This window comes from Benincasa hispida, chromosome 1 (genome assembly GCF_027475165.1).
Source record: "Benincasa hispida cultivar pf3 chromosome 1, pf3_genome.v1.1, whole genome shotgun sequence".
NCBI classification, from domain to species: domain Eukaryota; kingdom Viridiplantae; phylum Streptophyta; class Magnoliopsida; order Cucurbitales; family Cucurbitaceae; genus Benincasa; species Benincasa hispida.
This window is the reverse complement of record NC_143478.1, coordinates 33,715,166-33,721,165: the sequence shown is the minus strand read 5'-3', so window position 1 is coordinate 33,721,165 and position 6,000 is coordinate 33,715,166.

The window sequence follows — 6,000 nt, the reverse complement described above, 5'->3', positions numbered from 1 at the left end:
GTTTATAAACCACGAGTTTTAGGACATAAAACCCAACAGAGAGCAAGTACGATACTCATATCATAGGCAAAAAGTGGAACTAAGTTCTACAGAGGTTCGACATTTGGAACTTTTGGAACTAAGTCCGTGTCTTCTTCTTCCGACACCAAAAAGTGGAAAAAGAAGAAAGATGGAAAGGGGAAAGCTAACCCACCAACTACTGCCTAGAAGGGCAAGAAGGCCAAGGCTACAAAGGGAATCTGCTTCCATTGCAACCATGAGGGACACTAAAAGAGGAATTGTCCCAAATACTTAGCAGAAAAGAAGAAGGTCAAGCAAGGTAAATACGATTTACTTGTTTTAGAGACTTATCTAGTGGAGAATGATGATTCAACTTGGATAATAGATTCAGGTGCCATTAACCATGTTTGTTCTTCATTTCAGGGAATTAGTTCTTGTCGACAACTAGAGGCTAGGGAGATGACAATGCATGTTGGAATTGGGCACGTTGTCTCAGTTGTGGTAGTGGGAGGACTTCGACTAAGGAGATGACAAATACATTTTCTGATATATTTTATTAGAAAATGTATTTGTTGTTCCTGATTTAAAGAGGAACTTAATTTTTGTAAAGGGTTTAATTGAACAACAATATTCTGTACATTTTTCTGTGAATAAAGTATTTATTTATAAGAATGGTATAAAACTTTATTTTGCAAAGCTAGAAGTTAATCTTTATGTACTAAGACCGTTAGCAACTAAAGCCCTCCAAAATACTAAACTCTTTAAAACTGCGGTAACTCAAAATAAAGACTTAAATTTTGTCATAAGGAAAATGTCCATTTTTGGCACTTGAGATTAGGAGACATAAATCTCAATAGAATTGAGAGACTGCTCAAGAATGGACTTCTAAGTGAGTTAGAAGAAAATTATTTACCTATGTGTGAGTCATGCCTTGAAGATAAAATGATTAAAAGATCTTTTACTGGAAAAGGTCATAGGGACAAGTTCTTAGAACTTATACATTCAGACCTTTGTGGTCCGATGAATGTTAAGGCAAGAGAATAGTTTGAATATTTTATCACTTTTACCGATGATTATTCTAGATATGGGTATGTTTATTTAATGCAACATAAGTCTGAAGCCCTTGAAAAGTCCAAAGAGTACAAGGCTGAAGTTGAAAACGCATTAAATAAGACCATTAAAACATTTTGATCTGATCGAGGTGGAACATATTTGGATCTAAAATTTCAAGATTTTTTGATAGAACATGGAATTGTATCCCAACTCTCGACACCTGATATACCTCAGCAGAATGGTGTATCAGAAAGGAGAAATCGAATCTTGTTGAACATGGTTCGGTCTATGAAGAGTTATGCTTTCCTATCAGACTCGTTTTGAGGTTATGCTGTATAGACTACAACTTATATTTTGAATTGTGTTTTGCCCAAAAGTGTTATTAGAACACCTTTGGAATTATGGAATGGTCGTAAAGGTAGTTTATGCCATTTTAGGATGTTGGATTGTCCAACATATGTGCTTGAGGCAAATCCTAAGAAATTAGAACCTCGTTCAAAATTGCGCCTATTTGTAGGTTACCCTAAAGGAACAAGAGGTGGTTGCTTCTACGATCCTAAGGATAATAAAGTGTTTGTGTCGACAAACGCTACCTTTTTAGAAGAGGGCCACATAAGGGAGCATAAACCCTATTGTAAGATTGTGTTGAGTGAACTTTCCAATGAAACTACTGAACCTTCAACAAGAGTTGTTGAAGAACCCAATATCTCAACAAAGAGTTGTTGAAGTTGGATCATCTAGTAGGTCAAATCCACCTTAAATGTTGAGAAAGCCTCGATGTAGTGAGAGGGTTGTGAACCCACCTGTTCGTTATATGGGTTTAACAGAAACCCTAGCTATAGTAGCTGATAGAGATATTAAGGATCCATTGTCTTACAAGAAGGTAATGAAAGATGTTGACAAAGATGAGTGGATCAAAACCATGGATCTTAAAATTGAGTCTATGTACTTCAATTCTGTTTAGGATCTTGTAAATCAACCTGATAGTGTTAAATCTATAGGTTGCAAGTGGATCTACAAGAGAAAATAGGGTGTTGATGAGAAGGTGCAATCCTTCAAGGATAGACTTGTGGCAAAGGGTTATACCCAAGTTGAGAGAGTCGACTATAAGGAGATTTTCTTACCTGTTGCCATGTTGAAGTCTATCTGAATCCTCTTATCCATTGCCTCATATTATGACTATAAGATTTGACAAATGGATTTCAAGATTGCTTTTCTGAATGGAAATCTTAAGGAGACCATTTATATGGAGCAACCTGAGGGATTTATAACCTAAGGTTAAGAGCAAAAGGTTTGCAAGCTTAATCGGTCCATTTATGGATTGAAGCAAGCTTATCGATCTTAGAATATAAGATTTGATATTGCGATCAAATCTTTAGCTTTGATCAAAATATTGATGAACTTAGTGTGCAAGAGAATCATTAATAGTTCAATAGCTTTTTTAGTGTTGTATGTAGATGATATCTTACTCATTGAGAATGATATAGGTCTACTGACTGAAATTAAGAATTCGCTAGCAATCCAATTCCAAATGAAAGCTTTAGGAGAGGTGCAGTTTGTTCTGGGCATTCAGATCTTTAGAGATCGAAAGAACAGAACGCTAGCCCTATCTCAAGCATCATATATTGATAAAATGCTTGTTTTCGATGCAGAACTCCAATAGAGGTTTACTCCCTTTCAGACATGGAGTTATATTGTCTAAGGAACAATGTTCTAAGACGCCTCAAGAAGTTGAGCAAATGAGGTAGATGCCTTATGCATCAGCTTTTGGTAGCCTGATATATGCGATGTTATGTACTAGACCTGACATCTGCCATGTAGTGGGGATAGTCAATAGATATCAGTCTAATCTAGGATTTAATCATTGGACCACTATTAAGGTCCTCAAGTATCTATAGAGAACGAAGGACTACATGCTCATGTATAGTTCTAAGGATCAGATCCTTACAAGATACACAGACTCTGATTTCCAGACTGATAAGGATTCTAGGAAATCCACATCAAGATCAGTGTCCACTCTTAACGGAGAAGCAATAATCTAAAGGAGCACCAAGCAGGGATGCATTGCTAACTCCACTATGGAGGTTGAGTACGTGGCAACTTATGAAGCTACTAAGAAAGCTGTATGGCTCAGGAAATTTCTGACTAATCTAGAAGTGGTTCCAGACATGTCAAAGTCCATCACTCTTTATTGTGATAATAATGGTGCTGTGGATAATTCTCGAGAGCCTAGGAGTCACAAGCACGGGAAACACATAGATTGAAAGTATCATCTCATCCGAGAGATTGTGCATCGAGGGGACATGATTGTCACGCTGATAGCTTTGGAGCACAATATTGCCGATCCATTTACAAAGCCCCTCACGGCTAAGGTGTTTGAGGGTTCACCTATAAAGTATGGATTTATGGGACATGCCACATTTAGTCTAGGGCACATGGGAGATTTTGTACTGGACGCATATTATACCCCGGTTTATTGTTTTATGTGTACTTTTATATCAGTATGACTTTTATGATGTACACTCCACTAGCTTTAGGACAAGTGGGAGATTATTGAGGTTGATGTCCTAAATCTCGTGGGTTCCATAGTTTGTAATTTTAATATACACAATATTTTATTTAATAAATAAAATATGAGATGTTTTATTCAATGTTTAGTAGCATTAATCCACAAACTAATAAACTAACATCCAATGTTATCATCTGTAGCTTAAACATGTATGTAGAGACATATAACTGGATCATGTTTAAGTGATAACCTAAATGGTCTGTAGATAAGGTTGGGTACCTTATCCTGGTGACACTACGAAATGACACACTTTGTAGATGTTACAATTGTTGTAAAGTACTACAAATGATCTAATCATGATCAATCACATAGAGACATGTGAGCGGGGGTATTTTATACAAAGGAATTTGTATAAGGCTAGACCACGAAATGACTAGTCTCATTATATAACACCGTTTCTAATAGAGACTTACATTTCACCAGGATAACCATAGGTGACATGACCTGAATCTTGAGTGAGTTGTGAACTCTTGCCTATGAAAGCAGTCCTTTGATTTGTATAGGTGAGAGTGACCAGATTGCCGACTCAATATGCCTACCATTTTGGGGTTTCGTCTGATTAGAAAGCTGAGAACATAGCTACACAAGACGGAATTCACTCTTTTCCAAACGTCTGGGTAAGTAGATAAATTAATCTCTTAAGGGCTAATTTCGGGGCTTTAACAATGTGACGCCACACCTTCTCTTGGCTCGAGAAGAGTTTGGTCATAGTTAGACTATGACTTATTGTTCATTAGAGGGATCAATGGTACTTAAAGAGCTAGATGTAACTATAGGGGCAAAACGGTAATTTTGACATGGTTGTACGTACGAGCAATTTGTGAAGGGTTACCGCACCATTGATTGGTTATATTCAATGGACACAGAAATAAATCTGTAGTGCGAATAGTGCAATTGTCGGTCTTTAGTGGAGTGACCGACAGTTAATGGATGTTGGGTAATTTAATTAAAAATTTTAATTAATTATCTAAGTACTATTGAAACTTCAATCTACAGGTCCATAAAATCTCATCTATAGCTCAACAGGGATTATTGAGAATTAATTTTGGATTAATTTGAATTGTTCAAATTAATTGAGGGAATTAATTATATATGTGATATAATTAATATAATATATTCGATACATTATAGTATAAAGTTTATTTGAGAGGAAATAAATATTTGAATATGATTCAAATATTAATTATATGGATTGGATTCATATAATTAAATTTAGTATCAATGTGATTCATATTAAATACCATACATTAGTGAGAGAATTAAAACTATAGGTTATATTGTATTTGATACAATATAAAACTATAGGTTATGTGCTATATATGATATAATATATATTTAAATTTAAATTAAATTAAATTAATTTAATTTTAAATTTAAATTTAAAGGGAGGGAAATAACTTCCCCTATTTTTCTCTCTTAATCCCACGTCGAGTATGGATGATTTTTCACGTAGAAGATATTTTTTGTTTGTTTTGTTTTTCTATCTTCTTCTACACAGAGAAGAAATGAGAAAGAAAAAAGTTTTTGTAATTTTTCTCAGAAAAATTCCCCTTTCTCTCAAACCCTCTCTCTCTTCCAAAATTCTGCAAAGTCCACACTTCTGGCATATTTTCACCCTACCCTAGGGAGAATACAAAGGATGACTTTATGGTGGTGCCTTCACTGACGCATTCATGATCATACGTGGAGAAGGGATTTCGTGAAGAAGATTTGTGATCTTCAAAGATAGTAACTTATTCTCCCTTTTTCCTTCTTAAGCATGCTGTGAATTTTTTTTAATTAATCCATAATTTTTTTTGAATTCTGTAAAAAATTAAAAATTGGGTTGATCTCCACTTCTGTTACGGAATTTCATAGTTCCTTCAATTGGTCTATCATTGACATTGATTTATCACTGATAGACTTCAACATCCATTACATAATAACAAGGATTTAGTCCTTAAAACTTTAAAATAGAAAGAACAAAGCAAAATAGATTCAAGTAACGATCCAACATTTTTCTATATTTAAATGACAAAATCAACTACATATGATGCTAATGTCATTATGAAGTCTATCATGGATCTTTTCTATCACTAATACTATTATGTCCACAAAATCTAAGGTACTATAACAGCCACAATATTAAAGTACTACAATATCCACAAAACTAAGTCACAACTACATTATTACCTCTGGGGGATTTTTAAGTCAAAATTAGGGGCGCGGTCCTTGATTCTAGAAGAATGTCTTATTTGTTTTGGAGAAGCTTTCTTCTAGTCTTTTGCATTCTTTTGGTCTTTTGCATTCTTTTGTTTTCTTGCATTCTTATGGTCGTTTGCATTTTTCAACATCTTCTTTGGCGATTTAGGTTGTCTCTTCGATTTAACATTTTCAAC